Here is a 17,315-nt window from a genome sequence, read left to right on the forward strand (position 1 = left end):
CAGCAATGAGTATCATTAGCTAATGATACATGCCACAACCTGGATGAATTATGCTGTGGGAAACCAATCCAAAAGGTTGTATGCTGTATTATTCCACATAAACAACAGTTCTGAAGAGACGGAATCTTAGATTTGTAAGAGCACAGTGGTTAGAGAAGGTGGAGGGGAGAGTGTGAGGGAGGGAAGTCGGTAGGTGTATGAAAAGTCTTCCCGAGAAGTTTGTACACTGACAACAAAGCCCTCTATCAGATTCTAGCAGTATCAGTATCCGCTGCTATCCTCATTGGGGGAAACTGGTTATAGGGTGTGTGGGATTTCTTGGGATTATTTCTTATAACTCCATGTGAAAATGCAACTGTTTCAAATTAAAAAGATTTCTTAACAGGCTATGGAGTCTAGAATGCCACTGGATTATGAGCTTTGAGTGTCCTGATTTGGAGGGAGCATATGTGAAAAATGCCCTTGAGCTGCCTTAGATGAGAGAGGCTGAAATTCTGCATGGAACCAGGTTAAGCACCCATGCCTGACAGTGCATCCCAAAATGAAGGGTGTCACTCTGTGGACCCACTCATTTAAAAGCTATCTGTTGAGCATCTGCCTCACAGACAGCCTGGTTCTAAATGTTTGTTTCTTGGTTCAGGCTACTGTAGCAAACTGAAAGTTTAGCTAAATGCCAGTATGGCTGGGTTCTGGGTGAGGGTTCCTTTATGGTTAATATCCTCATATGGCCATCCTTGATTCATGCCCACAGAGAGCTCTGTAACCTTTTCTCTTTATAAAAACACTAATGCTGTTACAGAAGTTCCATACTCAGAGCTGGGCATGGTGGCTCATGCCTGTAATCCTAGCTACTCAGGAGGCCAAGATCAGAGGATCACGGTTCAAAGCCAGTCTAGGCACTAAAAAGTCTGTGAGACTTTTCTCTCCAATTAATCATCAGAAAACTGGAAGTAGCTCTGTGACTCAAGAGATAGGGTGGTAGCCTTGAGCCGAGCAGCTCAGGAACAACACCCAGACCAAGGAGTAGGGTGATAGCCTTGAGCTGAAGAGCTCAGGGACAACACCCAGTCCCAGAATTCCAGTCCCACCACCAATAAAGAAGGAGGAGGAGGGAGAAGGAGGAGGAGGAGGAGGAGGAAATTGTTGTTGTTCCATACTCATGGAACATCTAAACTTAATCTCCCCTAGGCCACACCTTCAATACCACCAGTAGTACTCAGGCTTCAACATATGTGTTTTTAGAGGATACAGTCCATCACAGCTTAGACAGCAGTGAACAAAATTTGTAGGTTATCTGGAGCAGAAGACAATAAAGATAATACATAAGTTATTCATAAGAGATGATAAGGGCTATGGGAAAAAAATTTAAGCTGTTTTTGTGAGTTGAATGTAGGCAAGGACTACAAGAGCTGAGGGTTGCAATTTTAAACAGTGCCTAATGACAGAGAGGTAGTACAACTTGAGTCAAGTCTTAAAGGAAGTTAGGGAGACTCCCAGGCAGGCATGAAGGAAGAAAGTTCCAGGTGGGGAGGGGAAAAGGGAGGGCCAGCATATATATCTCGTGTAAGGAGAGACAGGGGTAAAGGCAGTGTTGGAAGAAAAAGAGTATGTGAGGGAGAGTAGTTTTATGTTGATGTTCCAGGAACAGTAATTCCAGGAACAGGAATAGAAAATGTGTTGAGCCTTCTGGCTTTTACTAAAGTAGTATGGAAGCCATTGATGGATTTGGAGTGGAAGTGTGGCATGGCCTGGCCTGTGTTGTAAAGCTGGTTACTCTGGCTTCTGTGTAGATGAGACAGTAGAGGAAGTACATGCCCTGCAGAAGCCACGTTCACACTCCTGGCACAAGAGGTGATTCAAACTAGGATTCACTCTCGTGTCATGGTAAATGAGCATGTGTTCAGGTTGTTTTGACTTTCTTTTTTGAGGGGGAGAGGCCATCCTGGAATCAAACCCAGAACTTTGTGCAGATTAGGCAAGTGCTCTAGCTCTGAGCTGTGTCTTAGCCTTGTGTTCAAGTTTTGAGACGCAGACATTGTTTCTGGTCATCTTAAACATGAGGAGTCAGTTATGACTCCGAGGCTTTGGAGCTGCAGATGTGAATGGATGTATTCCCAGGAACCATGGTGGGATAAACTGCAGGGAGGTAGCTGGGGAAAGTCAAGGGATGCATGTTGAATTCAAGATATCTACATGGAGATGTTGAGTAGACAACTGGAGATTCCAGTCTGGAGTTTAGAGGGCACAAATACAGGGTGGCAGTAAGCATTTGGAAGTTGTCAACTTTCATGTGGTGGTTAAAGCACAAGCATAGCTATTTCTAAGAGAATAGTCTAGTGAATAAGCCAAGAGAGAAAAGGAGGCCACTGAGAAACTGGGATATCTGGCCAGTAAGAAAAGAAGAAACCCAGGATGCTATACTCCAAATGGACAAATGGACAGAAAGGTGTGCTGCAGAGGTCAGGAAAGGGAATGTCTTAGAACTGATTGTTGAACATAGCAAGGTGGAAGCAGTTGATAACCCAAACACATCACAGAAAAAAAAAATCTTAGTCATTTAACTAACTTTTGCTTACAACAAGAACAAATTAAGTTTTAAAAGATTTGTTTTGAAAAAGCCATTTTTTGTTTTCTCAGAAAGTTCTATATATTGCCCCCGAAGAACTGAAAGCAGGAACTCAGCTAGGTAATTATCAGTGTTCCTACAGCATGATTCTTAATAGTCAAAAGGTAGGAACCAACCAGATGTCCATCAAGGAATGACTAAATAAACACAATATGGCATGTGCTTATATTAGCTTTTAAAAAAGAATTAAATTGTGATTCGTGGTTTTAACATGTAAACCTAGGACAATACTAAGTGAAAGAATCCAGACATAAAAGGACCCTTAATGTATGATTCTACTTACATGAGGTACCTAGAATAGTTTAACTCATAGAAATAGAAAGTAGAACAGAGGCTAACAGGACAGGAGGGAAAGAATTAGTGTTTAATACAATTATAAACACCATTTAGAAAAATCTGGAAACAAATAAAATGACTTTAAGTATGCAATACTGTGCAAGAACTTTATGCCATTGAATTTCACAATAAACAAAAGGGTTAAAATAAGTAATAGAAATATGATAAGTAAGGGGCTAGGAGTATGGCTCAGTGGTAGAGTGCCATCTCAGCAAGCATAGAGCCTGTGAGTTCACAGCCACTAACACCAAATATATATTTTTTTAAGTGTGGAACCGGACTGGGAATATAGTCAGTGGTAGAATGTTTGTCTAGCATGCTCAAGACCATGTGGTTCAATCCCCAGTACACACACACACACACACACACACACACACACACACACACACACAGAGTAATAATTTACTAAGAAGACTATAGAAAAGGAATAAGCCTGTATCTAGCATAGAATTAAAATGCGTGAAAGAAAGCTGTCTTTTACTTGGTTGACCTAGGTTTGTTTCAGGCCTGTCTGTGACTTGGTTTTCCCTTTAGAGCCTTTAATGCATGTTTTTATGGTCTTTCTTTGTGGCTCAAGCCTTAGCCATTGAAGTTAGAGAAAACTATATTCCTTGTACGCGTTAGTATCATCGGAAGGCCAGGAGAAAAGTCAATTAGTTATTTTACTAATTCTTAGAAGAGTATATCTTTGAAATGATAAATATTTAAAATGCTATGTACATGAGAATGAGCTCTGTCTACCCATTTCCTTACCTAGAAAACTGTTCAGCCCCTCAAATCATTGTTTTGAAAATAACGTTCCTTAAATGTACATGCCAATGATTTTCCTGCTAAAATCAGCATTCCTGATACTTCCATTGGCTGATATGGTGAAAAGCTTGAGTACTGGAAGGTTTTGTGGTGCAGCATATTTAATAACCGTGACAAGTCAAGAATTTTAAGCAGACTCGCCTCCTTGTCTGGGATCTGTCGGCGGCATTGTGCCTCCGCTGGCAAGCGCCTTGCTGTACTGCTTTAGCCAAAGCTGTGCTAATGATGCTCTTCCAGATTTTTACTGGATACTTTTAATGCTTCATAGTCTCTAAATTAAAACAACCCAAAACAAAAACTTTCCCTATTCCTTTCAAATGCTGCCACTATAAAATACGTACCAAAAAAAAAAAATGTTTAAAGTGTTCAGTTGCTTTGCAGCCTTGATGAAACAAAGGCCGTGTGTTGGCTTGGCCCAGGAGCACCACGCTGCTTTTGTGTGATTTCAGAGGTGAAATTTCGATGGCTGGAAGATAGATGGGTGCCAGATGCAGTTTGACATAGATTTGGGCAGCTGCTTCTGGCCTAGGTTTCATTTGCTGGTGAGTGCACCAACCAAAGCAGCAGTACGGGGCCCCAAATGCCAAAATGACAGAACAGTGGGACAATACAATATTCACTAAGTGATTTTAATCTCCAAGATTGAATGTCACCCAATCAGTTTCCAGGTCTTGAAAAACCAACTCATCCCAGGTTTTATGCCTTTGTCAAATTGGAGAAGTCAGTTTTCCTTTTCTGTTTTTATTTATTAGTTTTAGAGCAACAATTTCAAAGAAATGCTTTAAAGTTCTTTTAGTAGCTTGAAATTAAAGATCATGTCAACCTCCCTAACATATGTACCAATGTAAAAGAAGTGTGGTTATTATTGCAACCAAACAAGCATTGATCAATAAATGGAACTGACATTTATCTGTCTTAAGTGAAAGTTTGGATGCACTTCCCAGATCTCTTTTGGCTTTAAAGTCCCTGTCCCTGACCACAGTCACATCCATTCTTCTCCAAAGAAAGACAGAAGTCTCTACACACAGAGAGAGGGCTTACTTGGCTTTTGAGACTGTATGTTCTGCACAGCTAGTGGTGAAAAATATGTGCCCAACCACATAATTGTAAACTTAAAAAAAATGTTCCAATAAAGGATTTTTGCTCTGACTACTTGTGGGGTCATAAGTAATTATGAAACTGACTCCAGGCTACGTGCTTGATCTCAGCTCATGTGTTTTCTCCACTGAGAAGTGAGGCCTTTATTTAGTATATTATTTAAACTTGCTAAACTTACCTTTGCTTTTCTGAAGTGTGCTATGATGATCTAAGCCATCCATGATGCAACCATTTCATGTGGGGTGATTTTTTTCATTAAAATTAACACAAATCAATAGTTGGTTTGGCATGTATATATTTGAAAACTGCACCCCTGGCCACCTCTACTTTTTTTTTTCTACTTTTCTTTCTGAGATTTAGAAAGCTAATGTGTCATATCTCAGAGCTCTGTGGTGTCCCAGGGCACTTTTTTTCCCCCTTCCAATGGTGTGTGTGCTTAGCTCTCTATAATAATGGGGGCTTTGTATGCACTCGAGTAGTTTTCATTGTAGAGCAATATTTTTAGTATTTTGCTTAGTTATATTATTTTTTAGCCCATACAATGGTAAAAGATTTGAATGAGAAACTGTATGTCCAAAAAAGAAATCAGAATTGGATATGGTGGTGCTCACTTGTAATTCCAGAACTTTAAAGCCTTAGGTAGAAGGATCACAAGCTCAAGGCCAGCCTGGGATACTTCGTGAGATCCTGTCTCAAAAATAAATAAATAAATAATAAACTAAGCATTCAAGTTGAGCAAATACATGAGACCTTGAGCTCAAACTCGAGTACTTTAAAAAAAAAACCCTAAATAAATTGTAAGGTTATGTAACAGCTGTATTAAGAATTTAAAAATGGGATTGGCTTGAATAAAATGCCTACAAGTCTATTACTTCTTGTGACAAAGTCTATTCATTATGCTGTATCTTTGTCCATGTTGCCCATTTCAATTTTGTGTTTGAGAATTTAGTTGGTTGGTTTTTGAAATGCTAGAAATGCTAGAATACAGGATCTCATGTATCCTAGGCAAATGCTCTACCACTGAGCTACTCGTTCAGCTCTCCTATTCTGTTTTAAAGAAACCCTGATTTTACTTGGGGTAACTTTGTGCTAAGCTAAAATATTTGATGTCCTGTATCTTATAGTTGAGATATTTGTGTTCTTGAATTCTGGCTTATGCTGTGTGGGTAGAGTCCCTCAGGAAGATCACCTCTTTTTTTAATAAAAAGAGAAGGCCTCACAAACAATATATTTAACTTCATTCTTACCTAGAATGTGAATGAAAAGCAGGGTGGATAGCAGCCATTGTGTGGCCCTCAGAATCATGAGAGTGGTAGAAGTACCTCTGAGTTGTCGTTCCCATCCTGGACAGCTTAACCCCCAGAGGTATGATTTTGTAAGGAAATAAAAAGTAAATAGCCCCTTAAGTCATTTACACTAACATTCATTGATGTTCATTTATAAGCAAATGTAAAGCTTGCTATACCCTGTAGTCAATCTGCCTGGAACCAAAGACAGTTTTTGTAGCTATTAGTATCACCAGTATTGTTCTGAAAACTCAGAGAAAGTTACATCTTGGAAGTGGGGGCACCTTTCAGTGAGACTTAAAGCTGTCTACACTTTGCGGGGTGGATACATTCTCTTATCTCTTTGAGTTCCTTTTCAAATATTACTAGCATTTGCTACTTGAAAATGAAGGTATGATGTCTCAAGTCTAGCCATCAAAATTGGAGGAGACATACTGGGTGTTCCTGTTACTGTGTTGTAAAACCACTGAAGCTGATTTTCTCAGTCTTTATTCTATCTTCCCCCTGAGAATATAATTAAAGCAAATGGACAAGGAGGGGGAATCTCAGATTATTAATAGTCCAGGGGTTGAATGCTTTCTGCCTTTTTTGAAAGACAAGCTTTCCTTAAGCCTGTGTAGACTCAAACACAATGCATATTCAGCAGATGTTTATTAGACAAAAATAGGGAGGTTAGTTTTATATTAAATTGCATTGACAGTCCATTTTGAATGCTAGTCGGCTGATGAGATTTATTCAATAAAAATGTCTTTCCTGTACTTTAGTCTGACCTAATGCTGTAAGTGAGTGGACTGCATCTCATCTCTAGTGCATAATGTGTATCACAGGCCCTTACATAAATCCATCACAAAGCAGTGCTGATGTGGCCTGGTCAGGATGGGAGAAGATTCTCCATTGGACACCAGCAACCACTGGCCACCAGCCAGCCACTGAGCTGATAGTGTATTTAGAAAGCATATGTCATTGACTGCTGCTTGTCATTCTCAGAGGCTGCATGATTTTCTTTGCATTATGTCAGTTCATCCTCACAGTAACTCCAGACAATAGTTCTGGTCCTGCCTTGCTTTTTGTTGTTTTGTTTTGGCAGTCCTAGATTTGAACTCAGAGTCTCATATTCATCATATTCATTACCATTTGAGCATCTTGCCCCTTTTTTGGTTTCATTATTTTTGAATAAGATCTAACTTTTTTTTTAACCTGTGCCATCATGAACAGCTATCATCCTGTTTATGCATTCCTAGTAGCAAGGATGATGGGTTTGTAGCACTATGTCCAGCTTGTTGGTTGAGACGGGAGTCTTGCTAACTTTTTGCCTTGACTGGCCTCAAACAGTGATCTTCTCAATCTCTCCTTCCTGAGTAGATGGCATGAGATATTGTGCCCAGCATGTTTTCCTCCTCTCCCTGGACCCTGCCACCTGTCCTTTGAAATATGATCTTACAAAGTAGCCAGTCTAGCCTCCAACTCAGGAGCCTCTCACTTCTGAGACCAGGAGTACAGACACAGCCTGCCACACCCAGCCTTCATCCTCTTTTTACAGATGGTAAAATTGAGTCCTGAGCAAGTTGCCCAAAGTCAGTGTATGGTCAGGCTCAAAGTTGAAATCCCTGTGTGTCCTGGGAATATTTGACTCCAGTCAGTAATCTTAGGCCCATCAGATATGATGACTGTACCTGCTAAATTATATATTAAGTAGTCTCAGAATACTCTGTGTTCTGTCCTTTACCTTCTCAGCAAAAGAATTGAAAGGTAATGGCATAAAAGTGGCCAAACCCACGGGGAAGATTTGTTTACTGTTGAGGTAGGCAGGTGATCTCTGACTAAGGGTGGCTTTATCATCCTCTCTGTTTACTTGAGGCGTGTGGCACATGTCCTCCTTAGGTGGGAAGGTGGCTTGGGGGTGGATGAGTATGCTTCGCTGGAGTCCCATGAAGCATGCATGGTGAGGGCAGAGGAACATGAGTGTACTCTAGGCAGAGCAGCTTCACATCCGACGACACGTCCCCGGGTGCCTGGCAGCCTCAGATGAATCATGGCATTTTAGGTTCTGCATGTGTCATCAGCATCTGTGGGCCGAAATAGCACGGAAGCATAGTAGTAGTCATCCACAGATACAAATAAAAGTAAAAGAAGCCATCATACTACCTGAAGTTTTCCATACAGCAGCCAAATGCTCCTGAAAGCTGTACATTTTGGACTTTTTTTTGCCTTGAGAGCTAGCACATTTACTAGCTAGAACCATCTTGGCATTTTCTATTTAAATATCTTAAGATTCAGTTGTAAAATTTCTCTCTAAGCTAAAGCTGTTTATGAATGCTTAACTACTGTGTGGGCATATTAAAAAGAAAAAAAGAAGCTATACTTAAAAAAATGAAACAAAGTTTTTCTGATTCATGCTATTGGCTAACTAGACAGAGCATCACATTTGAAGATCCCATCTCAGTTTTGTGAAATGTGCTTTGGCAAAGAATTTTTTTTATTAGAGATTTAACAACAATATTTACAATAATATAAGTTCAAGACTGAAAAGTAGTTGTTAAATGTCGGGGTTTTTAGTTCTTCATCCCTCCTGACCCGCAGGAGGGATAGAGAGAACACACCCGACTAAGGCTGAGAAAGGAAAGGGCTCCCTCGCCAGAGGGAGGACAATCAGACACGCCAGGGAGACCCATCAAGGCAGGAACTCATTTATTGGGAAAGTACAATGAGCTAGTATAGGATGCAGGAGCCTATCAGCATAAAGGTGGGCAGGGCAGGGGGAGGTAGGTAAAGAAAGGGAATCAGGTCTGAGAGGGCAGAAATGTTCAGAGCCAATCCCAGAGTCAGCCTTACTTTACATCACAAAACACAGCCAAGCCTTCCAACCAGGTGACAGGCAGGTTGGGTCCCAAAACCAGGAAATAAGCCCATTTCCCTGATGTGACGTGCCCCACAGTTAAATCCAGTTTAGTTCTGGTGTCCAATCTAGGCTTACTGTGCAGATTGAGAAAGTTTCCTTGAGCCCCAGTTCTTCAAGTATGAGATGGAATTCCAGCTGGCACTGAGGTTAGTTGGTGCGCACATAGGGGAATGTCAACAAGCTTGGTAATCTGGGTGTGCTACATGATTTTTCAAGTAATTTTCCAATTTTAAAGCTATAGCCTTGGTACTGTAAATTCTGTAGCCAGCAGTAGGGCTAATCCATCACCTTTCTTTATCCATGAAAGGGACAATGTCCATTCAGTCTTTCAAACACCACAGTTTTTATAATCCAGATTAACTTTGAGGTTGTATGCAGACTTCCTTCAAATCAGCAGGACTTAGGTGGATATTGGCAGGAGGTAAAGCTTATACAGTAACTGATCATTTGTATATTAGCATTCTGTACTTGTGAATTTTATAGATTCCTGAAATCGATCTCTTTAAGTACCTCAAGCTTGATTTGTATAGGATGCTCAATAAAAAGCTTTCTTTATCTTGTTATTGTTGTCAGTGTTACTAGTATATTTTTTCCTCAAGCATGTTCTTTTCTTTCATGATGTGGGATCATTTAGGTTGCTAAGGCATTCTGTTGAAATACAATCCTGTAGGTCAGTGACGGGTGTGGTAGTGCTCTTTGCCTTTCTTTTTAAAATCATCCCAAATTAGTGAATCATCTTTGGAATTCTTGTGTCAACATTTTAAGATTCCCCCTTTTAAGTTATTGCATCCCCTCCTTCCCCACTATCAGAGGTCTGCCTCTTGCGTGCTCTCTTCTAAATTTGCAATCATTTGTTTAGAACAAGTCCAAACATATTGGAATTATCATTACATTAAGAGTAAATAGACATCCAGGGAATCCCTCTTAGCGTATGAGGTTTGGCACATACATTTTTGATATCTCTTCTTTCTTGAGAATGTATTTTGGCTTACTTTACACATTCCAAGTGGCTGGTGTCTCCTGGGTTAATTGTTCTGTATAACAACACCACTGTCTCTATGCTGCCTCAGTTTCCTCTGTGAATACAGTGAGACTTATGTAGCTCTGAGGCAGTCAGCTTGCTCACCTTAATCTTCACATGATTGTGAGAGACACCAGGGATATATATTCATTTTATAGACTATAGATGAAAGGCAGAGTTGGAGGTTCTTTAGTGCATCTTAGTGAGGTGGCAGCTGAATCTTCTGAGGAGGCTCAGAAGATTAAGTTTGAGGCTCTTAAAATGGAGATGAACTTCAGCTCCTATGTAGATGTTATATAAGTGATATCCCAATATTTTAATTGTATGGGTCTGGACAGTACCCAAGAATGTGTAGTTTGGAAAGAGATCACAGACAATTATAATGTGCATACTTTACCCAGACATTTTTGTGTATCTTCCCCCTCTCTCCACCTCTGCTCCCACCAGGAGCCACTGGCTTAAGTTTTTGTGACAAATGGTTTTGCTAAGATGGTTTTACCTGAAGGTTAAAGAAAAACCAACAAATGTTGCTATAAACCCATGGTTTTCAATGGATCTGTGATCAGCTGATGTGGAAGTTGGAGTAAGGTATCCTGTGTTACTTCACATGCAAATGTGATTAAGCTATCCTTGCTGAGATGATGATACTGTATTATCTGGCTGGGCCCATGTACTCACAAAGGTAATTATAAGAGGGAGACTGGGAGTACCAAAGCATAGGAGACGAGATGACAGAACACTGGTTGAAATAATGTGTTCTGAAGCTGCAGAAAGCCATCCTGAGCTTAGAAAGAGAGGCAGTCCCTAAAAGCTTGCTTGAGGCTCCAGGAGGTATATAGTTCTGCAGATACCTCCATTTTAGTCTTTTGCCCCCAGAACTGTGGGAGAATAAATTTATGCCATAGACTATCAGATCTTATAGAAGGTCTGTATGCACAGTTAAGAGATGAAGGTTTTTGTAATAGTTGCTTTGTGTCAGACCCAGGGTAAAAGCCAAAACAGTTGCTTTAAATAAGCTATTAGGCCCTCCACAACCTGCCCCCTCTCCTCCTGCCCCCCCCCTTCATTTTCACAGTTCTCCCCTATATTCACATCCCCTACAGCCTGCAGGTGTGCTCCACACCCAGGCCTGCTTTACTGTCTGTTTTCTCTGCCATGAAAGCAGATTGCAGCTTGGCCTATGCCTAGATCTTCAGGTCTTGATTGAGATGCCATCTTCTGATTTTTTTTCTCTTCTTCTCCCCCCACTTATTAGATCTTGGAGAGCATAGTCTATTATTTTCCCCCTTGCTCTTAGAGCCTAGGATACAGTGGGCATTCAATAAACATTTGTTGAATGAAATGTTCTTTATACATAGTGCTGCCTAGCTCTATGGGAAATATTCTTAGAAATGAAATGACTGCATTACAGGATAGGAACATTTAGAAAGGCTTTTGATAGACATGACTGAATCCTATTGTGCTCAAGGTTGAAGCAGTTCATGTATTCCATCAGTAACTTCGAGACAAGCCTGTCCACTGCGCCCTTATCAGTTATAAACACCCCAAGCCACCTGTATCTGGACATACTATATCTTTTACATTTGTAATGTTTTGATGAAGACAGTTTGCACTTGTTTTTTTCATGCATTTTTCCCCCTTTCGGTGATGTTAGTTTCTGTCTTTTGTCTATTCTAATTTAGTTGCAATGTTTTCTAATTTTATTTTAGTATTTTTTAATCAATACCTTAGACTTTGCTACATTGCAGATTACTAAGCCTTATCTGTCGTGCAAATATTTCCCAGTTTGTCATTTTTCTCTTAAATTTTCTAATTATGGTTTTCACTCTTAAGGTTGGTATGTTTGTTTCATTTCTCATGGTGTCAATTTTATTCTTAGAATTGCTTTTTGTTTGGAAAGGTCTGGTCTACGTCGTATAATTATGTGAGATCTTTCAGTTCTTTTACATTTTTAAATGTTATTCTTTAATCCACTAGTATCTCATTCTGTAAGACAGGAATCAAATGTCCAGTTTTCCTCCTTAAATAGAAAGCACTGCAAACGTTTGCTTTCCCACGTCAGCAGCACCATCTTGACTGTGTTCTAAGTCTTTATTTCCAGTCTGTCTCAAATATCTCAGTTCTGTCATTTATATTTGTATATTTAAACATAATTTTGTGCCTTTTAATTTTTTATCTTATTTCTTAAAAAAGTATGTTGGTTCCAAAGAAGTCTTTGAATGATTCTCTCAGGTTTAGGAATAGATGTAGAATTGACTTCCTTAAGCAAAAATCAGGTAATGTCACTCTAATGATGAATCAACACCCTACAGCCTTCAGAATAAAAAGACCAGGCACCCCCACCCCCTTCTTTTTTTCAATACAGTGTTTGAACTCGGGGCCTTGGTCTTGCTAGGCAGGTACTCTACATTTTAGCCTTGCCTCAAGCCCATGGCTATACCTCTTAATGTGCTTCTGTGGTTTTAGAACTTGCATTTCAAACTTTCCAATCTGCTATATTGCTTCTCTTTGCCTAGAATTTACATACCAGATCTTCATCTGTATCCTATGCAGTTTCTCATTTCTCTGTCATCGCTCAAGCTGATCTGTCTGTGGCTGACTCCTGTTTACCGTATAATTCATTACATCTCCCAGCCCACTTCCACCCCAGCCAAGACCTGTGACCAGTCACATGTCACCCTGTGCAAGTCTCTGTCACAAGCTAACTTATTGCATCACAATGGTGGGTTAGTCCTCCCTAGTAAGTCAGTAAGCTCATTTTTTCATATTGCTGTTTTAGTCTTGTCATGGTGTTGGGGGTCAAACCCAGGGCCTCAGGTATGCTTGGCAAATGCTCTACCACTGAACTATAACCCCAGTCCTCCTGTTCATTTGTATTTCTAGTACCTTCCATGCTCTCTATCACAGGGCTGATAATGCAGGTGGATTAGGGGTGAATATTCAAGATTAAAAGCAGAGAGATAAATTGCTGCAGTAACCAAAGTGAAAGGGGATTATAGTCTTGACTTGGGCCATGATTATTAGGAATGAGACATATTTGGAAAATAAGAGGAAAAATGTATAGAATTTTTGTGTCTGAATACATGTAAGCATAGGAGAAAAGTAATTTGAGTCTCAGATTTTCATCTAAGTCCCCAGGTAGTAGATGCTGGTGCATTCACTATATATAGTCCTTCAGGAAGATTGACAGGAAGATTTAAGGAGGATAGTAGGACTGTTTTAGATGTGTTGTATGTTGATGATACCTTTTTGGTAACCAGTAAAGATTTCTGAAATGCAATGAGATATAAAGAAGCTAATTATATACTTAAACCAGGATCCTTTGAGATTTAAACAGGATGTTATTAATAATTATGACAGGACAACAAATATAAACTACCAGTGACCTTGATTTGAACTGCTAAGTGTTCAAAGGTCAAATCTAAAGCTTAAAGCTGGACTGTACTGAGTTATTAGTCATTAACATATAGGTGCCCTGCCTGGGAGTAGGTAGGGTTGCATAGTGAGTTTATAAGATGAGAAAAGGTGAAAACAAAGCCATAGTACATATTAACATTCTGCAATAATCACAAATGGGAATTTTTTTAAATAATCATGCCCCCAAATTTTCCTGAAGATATGACATTTTAACCATCTCCATTTCTCACCCCTCCCCCAAGTTCCATATCCAACTATCTACAAGCTATAGTCTGAGGTAGATTTTTTTATTTTTGTTTTAGATTCTAGGGGCTGTTGATATAGCTTAGTGATAGAGTACATCTTGGATTTTATCCTTAGCACCAAAAGAAAAAAATAGTGTCAAGATCTGCATGCTTATAAGGAGGAAGGAAGAAGAACAACGAAAACTGGGTGGCCAGAGAAAAGAGACATTTCAGGGCATCTGGAAAGAACCCTTTGGGGGAAAAGGAGGTGGGCAGTAATGCCAAGTGCAACTTAGAGGGAAGTACTGAGTGCCTGAAAAGTACCCATTGGCCATGACCTTTGGGGGAACTGCCAATCTTAACTGGGGTGGCCAGTTACAGCTGCCTTGAAGTAGGCAGAGGAAACAGAATAAAGCCAAGCAGGGCAAAGACAATAGCAGCCACCAGCATTTCTGCAGCAATGAAGCAGGGAGAATTGCTTCTTGTTGGCTATGGGAAGGAGCCAGTAGTAGAGGATAAAGCTGAACACACAGGGGATCAAATGCAAGCCAGAGCCACTGCTAAGCTGATTTCCCCAGTGCCTGCCACACCCTTGTCTGGGTGCCATGCTTTGCTGTAGGCAGTTCCTGCAGGAGTCATTACATTTAAGCCACTATTCAAGGTTAGGGGCATGTCTCAGGTGGTAGTACAGTTGCTTGTCAAAGGGAGGCCTCTAGTTCACAGAAGAAAAGGGTGTGGGGAGAAAAAGAGGAGGGAGAGGGAAGGGTGGAGGATTGGGGGTGGGGGGAGAGGAGCAAAGACCAGAGGAGGAAGAAAAGGCTTGGGAATTAAGTTTTGTTTTTTTTCCTTTTTCTGAAGATTCAAGATGGAAGCATTTGAAGGAGACTATCAGTGTCTCTTCTAGATGCACTGGTTTGCTGAAATGTGATTGGTCAATAGCATATGAAGGTAGATTTATAAGCTATTACAATGTATACTTATGTTCTGTAGGTGAATATATCCCTTAAAACACCTGTGTTCCTATGTGGTATCATGTATATTAAATAGAAGAGTGGGTTTTACATGTGAAAGGGTATCAATGTATGTGAATTAATGCACCTTCTATCTGGCAAATATCATGTAACCCTTCTATTAATTACAATAAAAATATCAAAAAAAAGAGTGGGTTTTAAAACAAAGAAATGACCTTTTTCTGGAGAAGCTTCAGAATTTTAAAAAAAAAAAGTCACAATAGGAAACGGCGTTTTTCTGATCTGCTATCTCATAGTAAGGAGTTAGTTTTGAAGTTAACTTCCTCAGGGGAAGAAAGAGGCACAGGCAACAGGAAAGAAATGTTTCATTGCTCAGAAGAGGCCCCAACATGCTCTGAGAAGTAAGGATTTCAGGCTTAATGTGCGGGAACAAAAGGCCGTTGTGAACTGTGTACAAGAGTTGGTGAGAGTTTGTATTCTGCCCCTTTTTTCTGTGGGAGTTATTTCCTGTTGTTGACTAGAGTTCTTTATTTAGAACCACCTAGCTTCAGAATGCCTGCTAGCTCACAGAAATGTGTGTACTTAGAACATAGACTCATTTCAAGACAATCTCTTTGAACCAAAAAAAAAAGAAGTCACACTACTCATATACAGAGACAACTTGATATTCCAGACCCCAGCATCAAGAGACATCAGATGAGAGAACAAAACATGTTAGAGTAGCAGTTGGTGGTCACCTGAACAATCCAAGTAAAAGATATTTCACAGGGGAAGTATGTTTCCATGTAATGAATCAATATGATTTTACTTTGAGTGCTAAACGAGTTCCATGATATTTTAAGAAAGTAACCAAAACACCCTCTATATTTGTGAGGAAGCTTCTATACTGTAGAGCACAATAAAAGTTACACTAACAGGTAAGAAATATGTCCCTTTATTCTTGCTTCCTATTAAGATGGGCTCCTTAGCAAGAACTGTTATTTTAGCCTTTGTCATTGCGTTTTATAGTTAGCATTGTCATTGAGTTTTTTGCATTTTGTTTTTGAGACAAGGTCTGATCCTGATCCTCCTGCCCCAGTCCCCCAAGTGCTGGGATTCCAGATGAGTCCACCACACCCTGCTCAGTCTATCCGTGAGAGAGAAGGGGAAGAAAGACAATATATCAAAATGAGTATGAGGAATAAACAGTTACTGAAGTCATGGGGAATAAATAGTGCCCAGTATTTATTAACAGACACTAGAACCTATGAAGAAAAACCTTCCTTAAAACAAATTTAAAAAGTTTTATTACAATGAATTTGTTTGGTTTTGATGCCAGGCTTGCACATGTAATCCTACCTACTCAGGAGGCTGAGGTCTGATGATCGTGGTTTGAAGCCAGCCCAGGCAGAAAAGTCTCTATGAGCCTCTTCTCTCCAATTAACCACTCAAAAACCAGAAGTGGAGGCGTGGCTGAAGTGGTAGAGCAATAGCCTTGAGCACAAAAGAAGCTCAGGGCAGAACTCAGTCCCTGAGTTCAAAGTCCCACAACCACCACCACCACCAACAAAAACAAAAAGCTAAAGCCAGAAAAGTGGCTCATGCTTATAATCCTGTCTCCTTAAGATGCTGAGATTTGGAGGATCACAATTCACAGTTCAAGGGTCAGCCTAAAGAAAAAGGTTCATGAGATCCCATCTAATCAGTTACAAACAACAATAACAAAAGGGTATGGTGGTATATACCTGTGCTCCCCATTACACAGGGTACATAAATAAGAATATTGCAGTTCAGCCTATCTCTTGACAGAAACAACAGAACCTATTTGAAAAATAAGTGAAAGTGAAAAGGCCTGGGGCTATAGCTCAAGTGGCAGAACACCTACCTAGCCAATGTCCTGAGTGTACACTTGAGGATAGGAGTGGGGTCCAGGGTGTGATTGGAGTGGTGTTAAACTCTAGATAAATTTCCCTGATTCCATTACCCTCTTTACCTGAGGCTGCCACTTTCATGAACTTTATTATCTTAAATATTTTTTACATGTTCAAAGTATCTCTCATAAGTGGTGTTTTATTATATATGTGGATTGTGTATATATTTTATTCACTACTATGTTTCTTGAGATATAACCTTGTTGGTATGTATCTTTTTTTAACCACTGTAATTTTCTTTCTTTTTTTTCCAGGTTGGAGGAATTTTATTTTCATTTATCTTTGGTATGTAAAAGGAGAGAGAGCGGGTGGGGGGAAGGAAGCAGGCTGAGATCTGGAGGATTATCCTTTGAGACCAGCCAGGGCAGAAAAGTTCACTAGACTTCATCTGGTTCTCCTCCTCCTTCTGATGTATCGTTATAGTTGATCTTTCAGTGTAATTTGGAACAATCTCAGTGTTTGCACTCAGACCACCATCATCCACGCTGTGCTAATCTGGAACCACTGTAATTTTCAAGTGTATCAGTTTGCTTTCAAAAACTTGGTGAACCTTAATGTTCCTTTAATTTTTATTGCTACAAATATTCTTCTATGTTTCTATGAGAGACATGGAACCATAAGGGATACATTGTAGATAATGAATTCTGTTCTAAAGTCCAGAGCACTTTGATTGGCTGGTACTAAACTGATAGCCACTTCTAAAAAAGATTGTGAAGT

General features: G+C 39.9%; 1 protein-coding gene across 13 annotated transcripts in view; it reads left to right on the forward strand.

Moving 5' to 3' along the window:
• The window catches only part of Sertad2 (SERTA domain containing 2), a 120,453-nt gene that overhangs the window by 70,190 nt on the left and 32,948 nt on the right, over positions 1 to 17,315 (forward strand). For 6 of the 13 annotated variants that reach the window (XM_090336797.1, XM_090336799.1, XM_090336802.1 and 3 more), the window contains exon 3: positions 16,853 to 16,883. The exons of 2 other annotated variants lie outside the window; for them this stretch is intronic. The gene's annotated coding sequence lies outside the window, so the exon portion shown is untranslated. Of the gene's footprint in view, positions 1 to 12,829; positions 12,894 to 14,575; positions 14,666 to 14,687; positions 15,606 to 16,852; positions 16,884 to 17,315 lie in introns of those variants that run through there. 5 more of the 13 variants (XM_090336795.1, XM_090336796.1, XM_090336798.1 and 2 more) reach the window with 5 other exon arrangements.

Source organism: Megascapheus bottae, chromosome 7 (genome assembly GCF_031878675.1).
Source record: "Megascapheus bottae isolate mThoBot1 chromosome 7, mThoBot2.hap1, whole genome shotgun sequence".
Taxonomy (NCBI): domain Eukaryota; kingdom Metazoa; phylum Chordata; class Mammalia; order Rodentia; family Geomyidae; genus Megascapheus; species Megascapheus bottae.